Source organism: Schistocerca cancellata, chromosome 2 (assembly GCF_023864275.1).
Source record: "Schistocerca cancellata isolate TAMUIC-IGC-003103 chromosome 2, iqSchCanc2.1, whole genome shotgun sequence".
Lineage (NCBI taxonomy): Eukaryota > Metazoa > Arthropoda > Insecta > Orthoptera > Acrididae > Schistocerca > Schistocerca cancellata.
Window position 1 is genome coordinate 235,434,424 of NC_064627.1, and position 19,917 is coordinate 235,454,340.

Consider the following 19,917-nt stretch of genomic DNA (forward strand, 5'->3'; position numbering starts at 1 on the left):
TTATTCTTACCATCACTGTGCATGTTAAGGCAAAAAAAAAGATGCATCACAAAGAAGTTATCCAAATGGGATGGAAACTGGTGGATGTTACATATACATACAAACAGACAAATGATCACAATTTCAGAATAACTTGATTTATTCATGAGAAAGAGCTTTACAAATTGAGCAAGTCAATAACATTTGGTCTATCTCTGGCCACTATGCAAGCAGTTATTCAGCTTGGCATTGACTGACAGAATTGTTGGATGCCCTCCTGAGGGATATCATCCCAAACTCTGTCCAGTTGGCACATTAGATAATCAAAATCTTGAGCTAGTTGGAGGGTCCTGCCCATAATGCTACAAATGTTCTCAATTGTTGATATGTTCAGTGACATTGCTAGACAAGGTAGAATTTGGCAAGCACAGAGACAAGTAGTAGAAACTCATAATGTGTGTGGGTGAATACTATCTTGCTGAAATGTAAACCCAGGGTGGCTTACCTGAAGGTCAACTAAATTAGGCATAGAATATCATCAACATACAGCTCAAAAACAGTGCAGTATACTGAATGGATAACTACTAAAGGGTTCCTGCTATGAATAGAAATGGCACCCCAGACCATCACTCCTGGTTGCTATGCCATATGGCAGGCAACAGTCAGGTTGGTGGTACACCACTGTCCAGGGCATCTCCAGACATATTATCACTGGTCATCAGGGCTCAGTTTGAATTGGGACTTATCACTGAACTCCATTCATTGAGATTCTAGACTGATGAAGTGTCCTGATATGCCGTGGACAGCAGTGGGATACTAACTGACTGCTGCCTGTCATGTAGCCCAACAGCTAGGAGCATAGTATTTTCATAGCAGGACCCCCATGGTTGTCATACACAGCAACCTTACAGCACAGTGGTATGTCAACAGCATTCTATGCCCTATTTTGTAGTCCTTCATGGCAAGCCATCCTGGGCTTAAATATCAACAAGATACTACCAATCCAGACACAGTGAGAGTTTCTACTGCTTGTCTTTGTGTTTACAAAACCCTACCTGGACCAGCAAGGCCTCTGGAGCTCTCCCCAATAGAGAACATTTGGAGCATTATGGGCAGGGCCCTCCAGTCATCTTGCAAATTTTATGATCTAATGACCCAATTGGACAGACTCTGGCACAGTATCTGTCATGAGGACATCCAACAACTCTATCAACTGCTTGGACAAGGGCCAGAGGTGGGTCAGCCCCTTATTGATGGGTTTAACTTGTGACCCTCTTTCTCTTGAATAAATTGACTAATTACAATCATTTGTTTGTGTGTACATATATATAGCATCTACTGATTTCTGTCCCATTCAGATAATTCCTTGGTGGTGTATCATTTTTTTTCTTAGAGTGTATATTGCCATCCACATAAACAGATTGGACAATGTTGAGCTTGGTTAAGTTCCTGACCTAATTTTGTAAAACTATGGAAAAATGAAGATGGCATACCAAATTCATCAGAACTTGCAATAATGTAGTATTTGTAACAAAATAGAAGACTGTATTTTCATGGCATAGATGTCACAGATGATTTCATCATTCTGCATTTTTGTAATTGTGATTTTAATTTTTTGCTCCCATAAATTACTGCTCTGTACTTGGAATGCAGGACACATCATCTAATATATATAAGACTGATGCAGGGTACGTTGTGCTGAGAAATAATTTTTAAGGAAAAATTTCAGTGTACTGCACTGTTTTTGAATTAATTAGCAATGAAGTTAGTCAAAAATTAAAGTGGCCTACCAGATACAATTAATGTAGTTGTTCTCATATCATAGATGGTAGCACATGAGACTGCTCAGCCTTTGGCCTGAGTTCAATCCTTACTACCATCCAATGTCTAATTTTTGTATTCAGTCATTTGGTTTTAGGAAACCAAACAAAGAACACATTTGGCGACACCGTCTCTGGCAAGCAGCTTGAATTTCTGTGTGCAAAGCCCTAATTGGCTAACTGAAGTGCTTAATTAACCCAGAAACAGTGCAATGTGTCAAATTTTTTTCTTGACAATTATTTCCCAGTACAACCCACCCAGCAATGCCAATACTAACTATTCAGACTACTTCTGACCACCCTGTATAATGCAGTATTTCACAACATGTAATGTTAACCAGTGCATAATGATGTAATGGTTTAAAAAATATAATTTTCTGTTATATTATCATCTTTGATTGTACCTGACTGGTTCAATAGAACAGTTAGGTCCAACACTACTTCACTTCCCATTACTAAAATTCATTATTCACTGGCCAAAGAAGCAACTTTATCTCAGCTCATGTACTCTGTCACCCTAATGCTACTTCACTTCTCAGTACTAAAATTCATTATTCATTGGCCAAATAAGCAATTTTATCTCAGCTTGTGTACTCTGCTACACTATAGAATTTTTTTAGGGTTGCACAGAAAGTCTTCTCACTGTTGATGTTTTATAATTCTCTTGGCAATGCTTGTATTAATATGATTCTGGAGTACCAAGATTCTTTTTAAAAAATCTAGTCTGTGCGAAAGGCCAGTGCAACTGTTTTCAGTTTCTTGTCTTATGGAAATAAATGGCATCATTGGTATCCAATTTTGTGGAATCTTGTTATTCAGTCACAGTGCTCTTGAATGTTTTACAGTGATGCAAATGTTAAAATATTAAGATCCTCTAAACAATTTCTACAAGATTATTTTTGTTTTTTTTTTCAGTATAATCTAAATGCTTTTTTCTGTGGTTTGAATATTCTTTTCATTCCTGTGATGGTAGTTTTCCTGTATACTGTGATTCCATATTGCATATATGGTCAAAAAATCTGTGACTGACAGTGCACATGAGGTCTTGACATATGTACTGAGTCAGCTGTTTTCTTGCATATAGTACTGGGCTTAACTTGTTCTTTACCTGCTGTTTCCACTTTAGCTCATTATGTCTTATTATTCCTAAACACGTAACTGAAGCATCAGTCCTTCCATCCAATAATACATCCAATTGTTCCTTATTTTGTTTATTGTCGAAAACTACGCATGAAGTTTTTTTCAGATTAATAAGTAGCTCATTCCCCATGAGCTGCTGTGTTGTATTAGTGACAGATATAAAGTGTTTATCTCAAATCTCTCAACTGTTAGCCACATTTAGCGCAATAATATCAGCAAGAACATCCAATTTTTATTTCATATGTCTGTACTTTGTTGACAAATACATTGTTGCCTCATGTTACTTAGATTAATGTATCCAGTCTGCTGCGAGCACATAGATACAAGTATTTTGTTATTTCTTTAGTAGAATTGCATGATTAATTGTGTCAAATGGCTTTGATAAGTCACGGGAAACTCTAGGAATTACCACCCTTTTATCTAAGACATAAACAATGAATTAATGAATTCTGTTAAGGATTCATTTGCTGTTTAAGTTACTCTTCCTTTCTGGTATCCATATTGTGCTGGGGTTATTACATTATACTTTATCGGGACAGCTATTCCTTCATTAGGTAGTCTGACATTTCATCATGTCCAGCAGACTTCTTTGCCTTTAGCTTTTTCATAACCTTGCCACTTCCTCTTTAGTTCCTAGTTTCAAGAACAGCGAGTGACTTTGGTTTTCTGTAACTGTCATCTGATGACTTCCTTGGCCATTATGTCCATATTTTAGGTTTTCTAATGTATGTATGTAGTTATTATTCAGGATGTTGTCACTTTCTGTTTTATCTATGATGTTTTCATTTTTTCTGTGTATATTTTTTTTACCCCTCTTGGTGCTAATTACATACCATTCTGTTTTCACTTTATTTGTTGATTTTGAAGTTATCACATTTATTGATTTAGCTTTTGCCTTTTTTTATCAATTGTCTGTACTTTTTCTGGTACATTTTGAAAATTTCAGTACTCTCCCATCATTTTATTATTCTTAATGTAGCACTCAGTTCTGTCATTTACTTCATTACCCACTGATAATTTTACAGAATTTTTCTTTTTGTCTTTGTTTTTGGAAATGCTACAGTGAAGAAATGTGTTATAATTCCTTGAAAATCACTGTATTTTTCCTTTGTTCCTTGTGCTTGAAGAGTGTTTGCCCACTGTTCTGTCCCCAACATTTTGTGGTTGAAATTCTGGGATCTCTCTCTCCTGTCTTCCCTTTGTGAGTTCCTGCTTCCATATACTTCACATAGTTGCCCAAAATGATTGGAAAATTCTGTTTGTAGAGTATATAAATTAGTATCAGAATTCACAACTGTTTTGACAAATATTATTACTTCCCCACCCTTACACTCTGATCTGCAGAAATAGTTTGCAAGAACATACTTTATGGTGAAACTTCATACTTCATTCTTTTTTAATCCATATTCAATTACAATCATTTTGTCTCAATATGTTTCATTTGTAAATGTTTATAATTTTTTATAGCTAAGGTACTGCAAATGATACTGCAGAATTTTGAAATTAATTTCTTTTTCCATAATTATAAAATTTTCAGCCTCTATTTCATTATCATGTCCATATTTTTTATCGCTAATGTTTAACTTCCAGCTTTTTTCCTTCCTTTGTCCATACCATAAAGAAAATCACTGGCCAAATGTAGAAGTGCCAACTTTCTGTTTACTGAAATTATCATAGCAACTATTCCACTTGGCTTTTCCTGCTCCTATATGTAACTGTTGCTATGTATCACCCTCATTGGTTTTATATTTGGGTTAAATTCTAGTGATTTTGACTCTTCTTCCGCAACAGTTTTTGGATTATTATTTATTTCATGTCTACTGTGGAGATGTCAATTTGCAGCCGTTCATCATTGGTTTTGCATTTGGATTTATTTGCAGTGATATGGGTTCTTCTTCTGCAGCAGATTTTGGGTTTTCATTTAGTTCTTTTATTCTTACTATGTAGACCTCACAGTTCAGCTCATTATTCTCAGATCTCAGATCATTTTGGTTTCCATAGTTATTCTCATTGTTCTTAATGCTGAATTTTTCCCTCTCACTGATCAGCTCTTTACTCAATTTATTACACACTACTGTTTCTGCTTTCAACAACAGACAAGGAGAAACTTTTCAAAGTGTGCAATGTCCACTGGTGGACAAATTTGAGTTTGATATTTAATCATATTTTCTGACCCACTGTACACACTTCTACAATCAGATCCCATCAAAAGGTGTTTTAAAATCTTCAATAAGAACTTTCAAAAGTAGCAGATGCAACAATAACATTTTCTCCTCTAGTATGAATGAATCAAACCACATTAAGTCCATTGGTTTATTTTATTTGTGTTATTAAGCAATGCTGAGTGCAATTTAAGGCTGGTGGACTGAAGTGAAGCCAGTTAACTGTCCAAACACTATTCCTTTTCAATATTAAAGTATTGTTTTTTTGTTTTATATATATATATATATATATTTTTTATTCTGACTGTTACATATACTGAAATCAGATGTAGAAACTTTATTCTGTCTAGATGGAGAGTATAATAAAGAATGGATGCATATTTTTTAAACTGCTTTTCACTTTTTTTATGGTTAGAAGAGAATCCTCAATGCCTGTCACTGATGTATTTCTCTGCTTTCCATTTCGAGGACACTCCCTTTTCCCTGTGCACTGAGATTTTGGCCAAGTATAAAGAAACACTGTAAAATTTCAGAAACATTGAATCCAAACTCATGCCAGGAAGTTTATGCAGAAATGAATAAAACAACAATTTCAGGGAAAGATTGGGAAATACTTTATTACAAGAACCTTTATAAGAATTTGAAGCCTATATACAGGATCAGTGATCAGAAAATGATTCATCTGAAGAACTACAGTACGGTAAAAGGGTAACTGATGTGAACATCAAACTCACATTATTGACTTTTCTAATGATCCTTCTAAGAGTCTTTTACCGCTTGGCAAAGTGACTACAATTATAAAAAGTTGATAATAGATCTGAAGTGTCAACTCTGAACAGGATTAAACAAGAAATGAAAAGCAATAAAAACAAGTAATCCTCAGATTTGGAAAAATTTGGAGATACAACAAGACACAAGTTTTCCAATAATATTAGCAGAATTTCTTGTACAAAACTCATTGCCCAAGATATTATTTGTGATTGTTTAGAGGAGGAGCCTGTTCTTGGAAAAACCATTGGAAATGAAGCACCTTTATGTTTTTGTTTCTACTTCCGATATTGAAGTGCTGTATTGAACAATAAAAAGGGAAATTTCAAAAAAGTAAAAGTATTTTCCATTGTATGTTATTGAAAACTAATCAAAATGCACTGTGTCTACAGTAGCTTACACCAAAAGGCATGTTGTCCAATAGTAAACAACGAACCACAATTCGGCTAAAAGTCATCACATCTTGGAAGTAAAAGAAAAGATTTACCCTGTAACAAACACATTTTTATCAACAACCCTACATAAGTATTTTGTGTAAAATTCGAAAAAATTGATAAATTATTTTTTGCAGTATAAGTTTTTTGCTTCTCCTGTAAATTTTATTTTCTGTGACATTACATGTTTCAAAAATTTGCTCCTTAGTTGCACTCCAAGAATTATATGATCATTTCTACTGAGAATGGGTTTCACATCAATTGTAACATTATTATGTTCGGTTGCTGCTTCCATTAAGTGATTGTTTATGACTCATAGCTGCTACACTTTGCTAACGATGACCTGTGCCAATAAATAAAGGAATAGCCTCTCACACTACTATACACGCAAGCGACTCTGATGTCTATCACATGCTGTGTCTACCATGGACAATCGAACCATGCCCCCAACATCTGGGTACATCCGCTTGCCATGGCCTGATGAAGCAGCCTTGCAGGACCCACTGCGACAGCAACTGCCCGCAGTGCATTCTGGGTCATCCCATTCCTCCCAGTTCAGCTAACACATTCCAATCTCCCACACAACACACTGTGGGTTAGGCTCTATCGGTGTCATGTCAGGAATTGTATGAAGCATTGCATCAATATGACCCATTCATCACAGTGTGTGGCAGCTTGTGCTTGCTATCCTTTTTGCAGCTAAGATAGCGGTGTATGAACTGTTGCACTTCAGTATCATTCATTCTTCAGATAGTGCTTCAGCCTCTCTCATGAAATTGGTCCCTAAGAAAGATGGTTCTGTCCAGCTCTGTGGTGCCATCTGCACGATTCATGACAGCTACCTTGTGCCAAACATCTAAGACTTCATGCACTCACTCACGGAGTGTAATCGATAGCCGAAAGACCTGTTATCAAATCCTCATGCTCCCAGATGATGAAGATGGCTATTATTACACTCTTTGGCCTGTTAGAGCTTCTTGTCATGCCCTGTAGACTCAAAAATGCAGCTCAAGCATGGCAACGAATTATTTATGGGGTGCTTGATTGCTGTTATGCTCGCTTAGGTAATATCTTAATTCTCAGAGCCACAAATGACGTCTCAGACTCATTCTCACTGCCCTCTCTAACACAAGGATGACTATCAATGAGGAAAAATAGCAGTTATGGAAGCCAGAGGTAACATTTCTTGGATACACCCTCAGAGCTAATGGGATCAAACCAACATTATACACCATGCCGAACCTGTTTGCCAGCTGCCACCACCTCGAACCTACCATGACCTTCACCAGATCCTGGGCATCGACAATGTTTTACCTCTGATACTGCATGCCATGGAGGTTCAAGCAACCCTCAGTGACGTCATTGTGGGCCCACAGACAAAGGGGAAACGGAAATTTGTCTGGATTACAGAGACACAAACGGCGTTTGATTGTTCTACAGAATGTCTCACGATGCCTGTTTCCCTGGAATACCCTACACCAGCTACCCAGCTTACCATCACGACAGACACGAGTAATTTGGCCATCAGGGTAGCCCTGGAGCAAGAGCTGACAGGTGATATGCAATCCTTCCATTTCTTCACCACCCAAGAAACTCACAGCCTCTGAAATGAAATGGTCTGCATTCATTAATGACTGTCAACCCACAACAATTTCTGTCTTATTTAATGACAATCCCTTCAAGCTCAAAGCTGAACGCTGATCAATTCCTACTTCAGATGCCAGTGTCCTCTGAGACTTGTCCCAGCAAAGGCTTCAGTTGCTCCTCTCCATATTGATGCAATGTCCAGTCTCTGTCTCCACAACTTCATTCATTTGGGAGATCGACAAACAATCTGGCTTGCCACTGCGCACTATGTTTGCCCAGCCGTTAGGCATTATGCCGAGCACGGACATCAGCATGCCTCAATAAGGTGGGCCACCACACACAACCACCCCTTGGCAACTTCGACATACCGCATGAACATTTCCTTCACATGCACTTGAACCTTGCTGGACCTCTATATCTATTCTCCATGACTGATCGCAGTTTATGCAGAGTGGAAGCTGTGCCAGTCACAAACATCACAGCAGGATTCATGGCCTGAGCCTCTGTTATGGCTTGCTTCTCACGTTTTGGTTGCCTGGGTACCATCTACAACATTCAGGGCAGTAAGTTCGAATCTTAGCTCTTCAGAGCCCTCAGTAAGTTCTGCAGCATATCCCGCCATCGTACCAAGATGTACCATCGCCAGAGCAATGGTCTTGTGCAACGATGTCACGACAAAACGAAGGTGGCATGGACTGAGGCCGTTCTGTGGGTGCTCCTCCCCGTCTGTATGGAATTCAAAGATGACTTACATGCCTCGCTCACAGAAATACTCTACAATGGGACTCTCACACGACCAAAAGAATTCGTTCTACCTACTCCCAGGCCCAATTTGATGGAACACCCCATGTTGGTGCAGCATATGAAGAATCTGTAATTCTCTAATGACTCCCCTATCTGCACATTTGGCCCAAAAACCACTCATCCACATGAACCTTGCAGTCTGTGTGTATGTCATGCTCCGCAACGACACCATTCTGGATGTTAAAATGGGGTAGTCACTCTTTCAACACTGATGTAAATGGTATTTTTATGACAGTCTCCATCAACAGGCTGAAACCTGAGTGGATCCTCTCCACTTTGGATGACCCAATTGTTCTTCAGAAAGATGACACTTGTGATGACTCTCACCTAACAGTCTCACGACTTACTGAACCAGTGTCTATTACAGTCAACATCCACAAAGTTCGACCAGACGAGGTTGTGGCAAGACTCCCTGTCTCTGCTAGTCACTATCAAACTGATGTGTACCTTCCACTTGCTGCCAACTGTAAAGTCTACTGCTGTGTCCTCCCAGCTTTTTCCAGTGGGCGAACTCACTATCACCCTGCCAGCTAACTCTTCACACCTCTCACCAGCCACGGCTATGCCATCACCACCTCCACTGCCCCTACATGGCCCACCACCATCGACAGCAGGAGCAGACCGCCTCCAGCCCCCAGTACCTCATGCCACGGCTGGCGCCATCACCTCGCACCATGGCTCATGCCATAATCTGTGTTCCATATCTAGGAGACAGCCACTACAAGTACTGGCAGCACTCACTGCTCGATGATGTCGACCTTACAGCACACCCTCCGATGCTCTGCACTCTGGAGGGAGGGGGGGGGGGGCAGGTGGTGGCCTCTGTTTTGACACCGCCACAAATTGGATCGCTGCTAAATTTGTTACTGGAAGAGTCGAATACCCATGACTGTCAGAGGCATTTTGCACTGGAATATATTATGAGGTGTACACATTGTATTGTGCAGTGTGTGAATAAAAGCTTTGTATCCATGCTTGCTGAGAAATGCAGCATTTCCAAAATTACTTTTTGTCAATTTTCTGTTTAAAACGAAAATAAGAAATGAACTATGGTTGTAGTGTAATACCAGTATCTAAAAAAATTCATTTCCTTGCACTCGTGAAAACACCTTTGAAATTATGAAACAGTTGTACAAAGTTCCTGGATAGTTCCTGTATACCGGGTGCAGCTGCTTTGTATGTCTAATGCACGATTTTGTAAATGTCTCTATGGCAATACCTCCTCAATGCTCTGTAGACGGCTATTGTTTTCACCTACATTTATAAGCACTTCACAGTTGAAAGCTGTCAAAAGCACTGCCAGCTTTCAGGGATTTCCTTAAGTTGACTCGACTGTAGCAGTGTCGTGGCAGTAAATAATAATGTATTTAAATTTCGTGCATGATGTGGCATTTCTTCACGCATTTCAGTGTTTATGACGTCACATTTGAAACTATGTATCGTACAGTGACATGTTTGTGTATGTACACACCTTCGTTGGAAACTTTAAAAGGTCTGTGAATAGAAACATGCATCTACCCTCCAGCCAGAGGGACAACGCTTTCGACACACCTCTGATTTCGTATGCGGCCAGCAGGCGCAGTGCGGAGTGGAGTGTTTGTCTCGCTTGCAGATAGTGATCAGTGAATGAGTATCTCTGTACGGGGACATTTTTAAAGTGCACAAGGCTAAGGTGCTCGAGTGGCACCAAGTGTGTTCCTGAACTCAGAACTGGGAGGTATTAGATGGACCCAAGGTTACTAAATAATAAGGTTGGGCAGTAAGCGCTCTGCTCTGCCATTGGCTGGCCTAGTGACGTCAGCGTGGAAGCAAGCGCTCACAAGCAGACGACACGGCATGCGCGTTTACGTCAAGTTTTTGGCGGAAGATTTTGTTTATACCAGAAATGAGATGTCTAAACTGCTTTTCTGCTGCTAAAATATTACAGTTAAAACTGAAGAGTTATATTCTTTCGCAGCTTATGCCTCACACATCGGTAAAATGTCAGATCACAACCACACTGACACACACTTGAAATTCGAAACCTCGGCTCAAATAAATCCGAAACTATTCATTTAATCGCATTGAAATGAATTTACTTAACAGCTCGAAGTTGTATGTAAGAACAGCATTCCTTCTTTCTAAAGCCGCTATAGTATTCATCAAAGTAACTTTATGTGTGTCTGAAAAAAAACTGTCATCTGTACATGTGCTCTTATTATGATGTTTCTTATTTGGTGACAGCTTTTCCAGAGTTTCCAGAGATTTCTTATGTAGTTCTCGTTTCTTATACCGTTTGGTTCTGTCTTCTGTTGCGGGTGACACATTGACAGTCGCACTACTGCACGGCAAATTGCACGAAGGAACTGCATCTGGCTTGAGCATTCTTTTTCGGGGCAAATTAAGCAATTCAGACTGTAAACCCCTTAAGTAATCTGTTTCTGCGAAATGGCGAGAACATATTCTTGCATGCGCAACATTTACACTGTCTTTCCTACAACATTTCGACAACCATAGTTTTTGTAATTTTTCATTACGCGGGAAACTGTGATACATTACGTCAGTTCCCTCTGTGCTCCAGTTGTAGGAAAAACAGCCCGTTACAGCACAGCCTGGCACTGTAAAAATTAATTTTCTCACTCACTTGTAGATTCTCCAATAAGAATTTCACAGGACGAACCATAAACTATAGAGCTGGCGAACATAATGTTGATTCCGCTGTCCACTATCGCTGACTATTTCAGTTCCGAATCAAATATCAATTACAGCAAAAACCATTAACACTCCCGAATTCCGAATGTTTCCGCTGTTGACTGAGTACCTCAGAAGCAAGAACTCAATCAAAATACTCCTTCAAACACAAAACAACACAAGAAAAACAATCACACACAATTCGAACTGTGTAGTTTGGCACAGCTGCTTCCACCGTGACGTCATGCGCACAACTGAGAAAACACGTTACTTTCTGCGCATAGCTTTCTGCGCCCCCCTGGATGGACCCTTTGGCATTTCATTCATATGCATGCCAACGGCGCAACCCTCCGTGCACACGCCAAAGGAGAGCGCGAAAAAGGAGGGATGAAAAACTATTAACACCTTTTTCTACATCAGATCACGTTCAAATTGCGCCGAATGGTTTTGAACGGTTCCTAGTGGCTCCACCCTGTATACGAAAGCAAAACTTGTGCTCGCACTACACTCCAGAGGAGTGAGATCACCTTTAATGGGATTGCAGCCTCACGATGTGCTTAAACTAGGGTTGAGTTGCCCAGGAGGTATTAGCACTGGCAAAACTTGTCAAGAAAGCTGTCCTGTTCTACATCGCACGGCAAAGTATCGTTTTCGAGCACGAAAGGTAAGAAAATGGACGCCCCTATGGAAGGGGTGTGAGCCGTGGTGGGGCTATCTTTGGTTAGGCACTATCGATTCCCTCTGGCAGAAGTTTGTCTTTGGAGCCTGGGCCGGCTCACGATATAGCGGGCAGTACGGAGGGAAAAGGAACAACAACGTTGGGCACGGCACGCGGAAGGGCGCGTATTAGCGAGACGTTGGAGAGACGACAGCGAGCACGGTGTGCCTGAGTGCGGGCGGCAGTTAAGCGCTTGATCGTACTGGGGTCAGTAACAGCGGGCCGCCGCTGTGGCTTCTTGGCAACCTCGTGTAGCTATGCATGTGCTCGCTTCCGTGAAGGAACACGCTGTTACTATCGGACTAAGCAACGTCTGGTGTCTTCGCCACATCGATCCAGCAGCTGGCATCATGTAATTCAAGTCCTACCAACGATTAGTGAAATATAATGATGATTGCTCTTGAGGCAGCAAAGCGTTGCAAGGACTGTGATGTGAATTTCATGCCTCTTATTAAGTGTGTGCTTCGCTCCTTAATAGTACTGTTCTTACTTCAGCTGGCATGTGTCTAAAACATTGATACGTGTGCGCAGCCTTACCGAACGATCCTTATTCCGTGTCTAAAGATTGCCGTGTGGTACCTTACAGGCCCACATAAGGTGCTCCATGTGATGCTTGGGTTCTAATGAGCCAGTTCCGTTTGCATCATTCGTGTACGTGGTTCTGCTTAAAGAAATGAAATCAGTTTTATTACTGTCAATTTTATCGAAGTAGTTTTCTGTATAAGTTTGAGTATTAAGGTGAAGGAAGGGTTGTTTGGTTCAGTGTTGTCGCTTCTGATTTATGTTTCAGAGATCGGAAGCAGTGGGCCACCGAAGTGCAGAGCCTCCCCTTTTAAATTACTAGCGGGCGTACGGGCAGTGGACTTCGCCTGATTTCGCGTGTGCTGTTTAATTACGATTTCGGTGTTCTGGACGGGTTGGAAGTACAAACGGAGTCCACATCTTAATTCGAAGATAAGTACTAAGTCGCCTCCACCGTTCGTGGCCAAGTCGCGGCCTCACAATCTCGGGCCTCAGTTATTGTACAAGCTGCAGTTGTCTAAAACTTGTAGTGGCTCTGCAAGGTTGCCCGCATTAAATGTTTTAAATATTTGTCTTAAGAATTTTGAGGGATTCCTAGAAGAATGTATCTTAATTGAAACCGTTTTCTAAAATTGCGGTGCAATTCAGCCTTAGTGGCTTATGTCAATTCTGATGGGGAAATAACTGGGTTCTTATTGATCAAACTGTCTATAAGCTTGTAAAGTTGTTTGGTAATATCTCGCCCTGGAGGGGCGGTTTTTAATCTATGTGGAAATAACAGTTGATTTCCTGGATATTTGATGTAAAGTTTATTTTAAATGATTTACTTGGCCCGAGTGGCGGTTTTTTAAATGTTTGCAAAGAGATTTATTCGCTTGTGGTTTCATATAACAAGCAGTTTGTAAAATTTCCCCGAGTGTCGGGTTTTTAAATGTTTTTAAAGAGATTAATTCATTTGTGGTTTTATATAACAAGCAGTTTGTAAACTTTGCCTGAATGGCATTTCTTAAAGAAATTATTATCTGATTTATGATTGTAATTCTCTTAACGATTTATCTATGATGCAAATAAATATGTTGAAATGAAATGGCCACTGTATGGGTCAAGTCCTTCCACTCCATTTATGTTAAAGGTTAAGGAAATTGCAGTTCAAAATAGAAATAACGTATCAGGGTGGTTTCATTGATACGCTTTATGCCAACTCCTGAGGTCTTTCGTATTGATTCTGTTTCTACGTTTCCCTGGGTCACCCATAAGAAACCCTCGGTTCTGACGTCCACCACAGAGGCTTAACGAAGGGATGAAATGTTGGTAAGAGGGCGTGTAACAACCTTCCCATCCTGTGACACGCCCGCAATGGCATTGGGCAGAATTGTTGTGAAGTTTGTATCCAGTGTGAAATCGTTAATGCACCTTACATCTCACACGATCTTCTGAGCTCTGGCGTTTTATTTGGATATGTAGACACCTCGCTCTTTGAAGCGTCGCCCAGCCCAAGAAGGGCCACACTTTTGCACCCTTACAGAGGAAGATCGGAGGCACCTTTGAACCAAATTCCAAACTTCTGCATAACAATGGGAGACAATTACAGGGTTCAAAGAAGTGATCGTTTAATTATGCTGCGCACTGTAGTTATAATAGTGATTCCAGTTACTGGTATTCTGTCAGGGACATCATTTAAAATTACAATCTACTTATATTTGATAAAGTTACGTAAAATGGCGTTTGACTATAAATGATGACATAATCATTGCATTTTACGAGTGTAACTGCTTCAGCCAGGCAGGGGAACGGGTGGGAGATTTGATGCTGACCGCTTTTACAGACCAGACGTGTGCCTGTTACTGGCGTCTGTTACGAAAAATGATTGTACTAATTACTCAATATCGGCAAGTCATTTTCAAATAGTGAATCTGTGCGCTATGAAATCCAGCGCAGAAATGGGCTTTTCTGCATGTGCGACGTTTACCAGATACTACAACCATGCATATGTTCCTAAAGAAGTGTTACAACTGATCAAGAATGTCGCAGCATCAATGCAATTTCTATTCCAGCCGAGAAATTTTCGTGTTCCCCTAACTTTCTTAACAGGTGCAAATACGAGGTGTCACGTCACTCGTTTGTCCTCCCGGCTATCGAAACGAGGACGTCTCGTAAGTTTGCGAGACGGAAATGTTGAAAAACTTGGATTGGCAGACTCATGAACATAAACGCCAATTATACCGCGAAAACTTACTTGAAAAATTTTGGAGTACCTTTGTTAAGTGAAGAATCTAGAGATTCTTCGTCCCCCTACGTATCGCTCCCATACGGACCACAAAGATAAGATTAAACTAATTACGGCACGCGCAGAGGCACGAAAGCCGTCATCTTAGCGCGTTCCATGCGCTATTGGGACGAGAACAAACCATAATTTGTGGTATCGTGTTAATTACCCTCTGCCATGCACTTCCTAGTTGTTTAAAATATGCAGAATTGTGCACCCAGAGAGGGGCAGTGGAAGGCACTCAGCCCCTTCGAAAAAGAGGAAAAATGTCTGACGAAGCCAGGGTGTATTATTGTATTGACTATACAGTAGCACGTGTAAACATAATCATGTGTCATGAAATCTTAAAAATATTTTGGCGTCGCTACTGTTGTCCTAACAACTGAAAATGTCAGACGTCTTTTCGGATTGTAAAAGCTTCCATTGGCGCTGTAAGTCTGTTCGCTATGTTTTTTCTCGTGTTACTATTCAACGAAATAGGCCCCTAATGAAATGTACAAGATCTATTAAAAATGAGATTATTTGATTCTCAGCGCTAGTAACCAAACTGGCGTGTATCCCGAAGATAAAATCACGTATTGTGCACGAATATTTGCTAGATCAGAACAAACTGAAATTTGTGGTACGGACTATGGGACCAAACTGCTGAGGTCATCGGTCCCTAGGCTTACGCACTACTTAATCTAATTTACGCTAAGGACAACACACACACACCCATGCCCGAAGGAGGACACTAACCTCTGACAGGGGGAGCCGCGCGAACCGTGACAAGACGCCTTGACCGCACGGCTATCCCGGGCGGCAAACCAGAACAAGGAGGAGAAAATGTCCTCCATACATTACGAATGATTAATACGAAAAATGGTTCAAATAGCTCTGAGCACTATGGGAATTAACTTCTAAAGGTCATCAGTCTCCTAGAACTTAGAACTACTTAAACCTAACTAACCTAAGGACATCACACACATCCATGCCCGCGGCAGGATTCGAACCTGCGACGTAGCGGTTGCACGGTTCCGGACTGTAGCGCCTAGAACCGCTCGGCCACCCCGGCCGGCTTAATACGAAAAGCCACATCGAGATAAAAACAAACTTCGATATACGCTGGTTGCTGCTTCTGCGGTTCATTCACCTGTTTCAGGTCTTTACATGTTTTCAAAAGCGTGCACGGTGTATACAGGATAGAAACTTCGATTGAGTGTCTAGTTAATTTTGAATGTACAGTATGCATCTGTTACAAAACAGTCTCAACACTTGTCATTCACCTTGATGTTACGTCTAGCATCAGACTTAATTCTTATTACTTACTCTATTCGAGTTCAGACGCTGTCCCCTAGTTTAATGCGAGAGCTTCTTTCACTGGGTAACGGCAGACAACTGTGTAAGATAACTCTATTGCGAAAGATGCATGGAGCGAGTGGTTACGATCGGCTCGTGGCACGTTGGCTGCTGGGACAAGCCCCGCCTCCTCCTTCTCACAGTGCAGCCAACTTACAACCTACAAAATAATCGAACATGTAACAGGTTAATGCGTCACAGAAGTGTAACGAAAGTTGATAGCGAGCCTCTAGAGTCTAGAAGGACCAGGTGCAACCTCTTGGCTCACTTTTCTGAGTGACGATAATAACCACGACACACAGCACCGCATTCGAACCAACATTGTTTTCACAATGACTGCTTATTGCTACGGCAACATTATGCAACTAAGGTTGGTAGTGTGCGTTTAGCCAGTTTCAAGGCCAATACGATTCAAGCGAACTTTGACGCCACTGACAGGAAATGAAACACGTTAGATTTTCCTCCCGTTTCCGTTACGAAAAGTGCCTATCTGCATACAAGAACAAACACGATAACCCGTAACACAGAATCGATGCGAAAAAGTATCCCTGTATACCACAAGACAGTCTGCTCTGTTTCCTAACTTAGATGATTTCGAAATTCTGGGCATTTAACGTAGCCTAGTCATCACAAACCGATGATGTTTACCAGACACGAGAGACAGTACAATGCGCGCGATATCCGTGGTAAATGAGAGCCGGGAAAGAACTCTATGCCGCAGGGTATTCTATGTAAATGCGAGATCCGTGGTAAATGAGAGCTGAGAAAGAACTCTATGCCGCAGGGTATTCTATGTAAAATGCATTAGGATTTCTCTTGAGCCCTGCATCTTTGTCGCTTGGAGTTCTTTTTCCTGTCTTTTCAGTATCGGAAAGAGGTGGGAGAGGTTAGAACTTTAAAGCACGAACTCAGATACAATTTATTTATTTTTTATTTATTTACTCGTCTACTTCCGTAGGACCAAATTGAGGAGCAAATCTCTAAGGTCATGGAACGTGTCAGTACATGAAATTACAACATAAACGTAATAACAGATAAAAAATAAATGTTCATGAACCTTAACAAAGTCAGTCCATAAGTTTAAGTAAACGCTATCAGCAATACAAGAAAAATTAGCTTAATTTTTCAAGGAACTCCTCAACAGAATAGAAGGAGTGACCCATGAGAAAACTCTTTAGTTTCGATTTGAAAGTGCGTGGATTACTGCTAAGATTTTTGAATTCTTGTGGTAGCTTATTGAAAATGGATGCAGCAGTATACCGCACGCCTTTCTGCACAAGAGTTAAGGAAGTGCGATCCAAATGCAGATTGGATTTCTACCGAGTATTAACTGAGTGAAAGCTGCTAATTCTTGGGAATAAGCTGATATTGTTAACAAGCAACGACAGTGAAGAACATACATATTGAGAGGGCAATGTCAAAATACCCAGGCAAGAGTTCGCGAACTTACACCATTTACTGCCCGAACTGCCCGTTTCTTAGCCAAAAATATCCTTCTAGAATGAGAAGAGTTACCCCAAAATATTATACCATACGACATAAGCGAATGAAAATAAGCAAAGTAGACTGATTTTCGTGTCGAACGGTCACTTACTTCAGATGCCGTTCGAATAGTAAAAATGGCAGCATTAAGTCTCTGAACAAGATCCTGAACGTGGGCTTCCCACGACAGTTTACTATATATCTGAACACCTAGAAATTTGAACTGTACAGTTTCACTAATTATATGCCCATTCTGTGAAATTAAAACAACGGATTATGTTGAATTCTGTGTTAGAAACTGTGAAAACTGAGTCTTACTGTGATTTAGCTTTAGTTCATTTTCTACAAGCCGTGAACTTACGTTATGAACTGCACTATTTGAAACAGAGCCAATGTTGCACACAACATCCTTTACTACCAAGACAGTGTCATCAGCAAACAGAAATATTTTAGGATTACCCATAATATTAGAGGGCACATCATTTATATAAATAAGGAATAGGAATGGCACCAACACTGATCCATGGGACACCACCCCCCCCCCCCCCCTCCCATTTCACCTTACCCCACATCACAGCCATTCTCAACATTGTGAATAATGACCTTTCCTTGTCTGTTGCTAAAGTAAGAGTTGAACCAATTGTGAGCTACTCCCCGTATTCCGTAATGGTCCAATGTCTGGAGCAATATTTTGTGATAAAAACAAACACCTTAGTTAAATCAAAAAATATGCCTACCGTTCGAAATATTTTGTTTAATCCATCCAGTACCTCACAGAGACTAGGGAATATAGCATTTCCAATTGCTAAATGACTTCTAAAGCTGAACTGTACATTTGATAGCAAATTATGTGATATAAAATGATCAACTGTCCTTACATACACAGCCATTTCAGTAACTTTAACAAACACTGATGGCATAGAAATAGGTCTAAAATTGTCTACATCATCCCTTTCTCCCTTTTTTACTACTGAGTACTTTAGTAGTTCAGGAAACTACTTAGTAGGCAGTTGCATTAACCACTGTGCCACCAGGACACAGTTTTTATCGCAAATGCGTGGACTATCCCGGCACCCTCCACGGCCAACTCACACCCCCACCCAGGGCCACCTGTCTGCAGTCCCGTACATGTCCTTCACGCACGGTGATTTTATATTGCTGTTGAAGGTCGATCGTACACGTGCATCCACACTGAAAGCTGTGGATTCATTGCCGATCGAGGTGAATCAGTTATATGAATGTTTGGTGTCGGTTCTTTCAAACATGTCCAAAAGAACAGACACCATTCATTCAGTCCACAGCTCGTGGTCTAGTGGCTTGCATTGCTGCTTTTGGATTATGGAGTCCTAGTATCGATTCCCGGGTGGGTTGGGGATTTTCTTCGCCCGGGAACTGGGTGTTAGTGTTGTCCCAATTCGTGCAAATGGCGAGATGGACTGTGTAAAGATTGGGAATAACTATGGGTGCTGATAACCGCGCAGTTGTGCGGCCCACAAACTAAACATCATCACCATGCTTTCATATAAAAGACAGTCTGGTCCCTTTCATCCCCCAAACCAACCAACCAACCATATAAAAGAAAGTTGTTGTTGTTCAAGAGACCTTACAGATACGGAATAGCCAACATGGAACTGGTCAAGAAAATGTTTACAAGTTTGACATGAAACAGGTTTACTGTTTAATGAGCAGGAAAAGGACTGCTCTTTAAAGACGATGCTGGGAACGGCCACCATTAACGTCGATGCACCACACTGCATGATCTAGCAAACTGGAAGAACCACATAGCAACTCAGCCAGAGAGATGGCAGCGTTATTAACGCTATCAACGTTGTGCTGTAGTTCTTCCAGTGTGTGGAGATTATACAGGGCGGTCCATTGATAGTGACCGGGCCAAATACCTCACGAAATAAGTATCAAACGAAAAAACTACAAAGAACGAAACTTGTCTAGCTTGAAGGAGGAAACCAGATGGCCAATGGTTGGCCTGCTAGATGGCGTTGCCATAGGTCGAACGGATATCAACTGCGTTTTTTTAAATAGGAACCCCAATTTTTTATTACATATTCGTGTAGTACGTAAAGAAATATGAATGTTTTACTTGGACCACTTTTTTCGCTTTGTGATAGATGGCGCTGTAATAGCCACAAACGTGGTATCACGTAACATTCCGCCAGTACGGACGGTATTTGCTTCGTGATACATTACCCGTGTTAAAATGGACCGTTTA

The 19,917-nt window shown here is 40.7% G+C and overlaps 1 protein-coding gene across 1 annotated transcript in view; it reads right to left on the minus strand.

Annotated features, from left to right (window-relative positions):
* LOC126161569 (glutathione S-transferase-like) overlaps window positions 1–16,336 on the minus strand; it is a 51,835-nt gene extending 35,499 nt beyond the window's left edge. Inside the window, exon 1 of the mRNA XM_049917511.1 lies at window positions 16,179–16,336. The gene's annotated coding sequence lies outside the window, so the exon portion shown is untranslated. The remainder of the gene's footprint in view (window positions 1–16,178) is intronic.
* Window positions 16,337–19,917: the final 3,581 nt, after the last annotated feature.